This window comes from Topomyia yanbarensis, unplaced genomic scaffold (genome assembly GCF_030247195.1).
Source record: "Topomyia yanbarensis strain Yona2022 unplaced genomic scaffold, ASM3024719v1 HiC_scaffold_18, whole genome shotgun sequence".
NCBI classification, from domain to species: Eukaryota; Metazoa; Arthropoda; class Insecta; order Diptera; family Culicidae; genus Topomyia; species Topomyia yanbarensis.
This window is the reverse complement of record NW_026683360.1, coordinates 303,633-305,565: the sequence shown is the minus strand read 5'-3', so window position 1 is coordinate 305,565 and position 1,933 is coordinate 303,633.

Genomic DNA, 1,933 nt, shown 5'->3' with positions numbered 1-1,933 from the left:
TAGGTAGTTTCGCTATAGGACGTAGTGAGGGGAGAGGGGGGAGACTTTTAAATATTGAAATTATAACTGAAATAACTGAAATCTTGTCGAGTTGAAATGTTCAGATGAATAATTTTATTTTTTTTTATATATTTGACATCAAACGAATGTCTATACATGCGTAGCAGTGTAACCAGGTCTGCCGATATGTCTAAAAATCTGCAAATTTTTCAATCATACTTTTTTTAGACTGCATTTTCTGCAGATTTTGTAGATTTCATGTTATAGATAACGAATTCCTAGAAGTAATATGTAACAATTGGGATACTACAACAGATTTCGAAGACGAAGTACAATTTCGGGGTGAGTTGCTATCTACTCTTGATGGTAGCTACACGTTCCCGAACTTCCAGTTGTTGGTTCTATCGCGACTTTCTCGCCCACACTCATCAGTTGCAGTAAAGCGGATATTTTTCATATTCAACTTAAATAAGACAAAAACACGTAGCACGATTTCTCCATTAATATATTTTGTAGACGCTAGAAAATATTTACAGACTTCAAAATTTCACAGCAGATATTTCACAAAAATACCTGGCTTCCCTGATACGTAAAGCAACACGTCAACAACAAAAACTTGAAAAACAACATCGCAGTGGTAGGAACGCAATCTAAATTCTCGTAATCTGGAAAAGATGTTGGTGAAACGATGTTCGAGGCGATTAAAAGACTTTCAGGATGCCTGCTACATATCCTGTCTGGTTTTAGCGGAATATTTTCGGACTTCGGTCGCAATCGAACGGTTTGTTTATATTCTAATTGTTACTTAAGGCGAAAGTTTGTGCACAAATGCAGCTTTTCGAGCTGGCTCGTCACCACCTGGAACAGGTGCGAATGTCGGAAAATAGCTAGTGTTGGCATTTACTGGCACTCTAGGCCGCTCTTCCGATTGGAGGTGTCGGTGAGTAGACTCTTATGTGTAGAATTGTTCAAAACATAAATTAAAGATATTCTGTCCGACAGATCTTATGATCCATTAGGTGTCCGAGGAATTGGTTGAGAATCGCTGTGTCAGAACACATTATCATGCGCTTAGTGAATAATTGCAAATTGCTGGCTATCAGCTGGCCGCACACGTCAATCATGGAGCCTAGCTAAGGACTGCTCATGAATCTTCATAGTAGACGAGCCCTTATTTAATTTATTACTCAGGATTGGGCCCAAATAGGTTTAAACATATTTGCTTTGTTCCCAATAAGTAATACAGAGAAAAATCTGGCCTGGAAAATGTAAAATACTCGCGTTTGAGCAAAGGGAGCGTTCATAAACCACGTAGACCGAAATTTGAGAATTTTTAGCCCCCCACCTCCCCCCTAGTAGACCTTAGTAGACTTTTACCAACCCCCCCTCCACGCCAAAAGTCTACGTAGACTTTAATTTTTTTTTATTCGCGGGAAATGTGAAATTAGCAAGAAGTACATTATAATGTTCAATTATAAATTAGCGTTCAGATTTATTTCAAGCTTTTTAAATATTATAGAAAAGTTTTTCACATTGGTTTTTTGTCTATGATTGATCAAATCAATTAATATCGATTCAAGGTGGTTTCCAACGTTTGTGTAGCGGAATACTTCGATGTGTACTATCGTGACGCCCTGCGCTTAGCTGCTGTTATATGGCTTTTACGTCCAGGTCTGAGTTCGATTTTCTCCACTAGAAACAACAGCCATTTGAGTCAAAAATGTTGAATTTGGACTCGTAGACAAAGTTTACAATCTTTCCAATATTCCAATAAAATGTTTCAATGTTGTTTAGTAAATAAAAAATCCATTCTATGTTTTTGTCATTGATGAACAGCATCTTGCTCAGAACAAAGCATTGTAATTGTCCGTTCTCCATACATTTTGAGCCGTACCAGAGCAGACTTATACTTAAATGCTATGATTCAATTTAT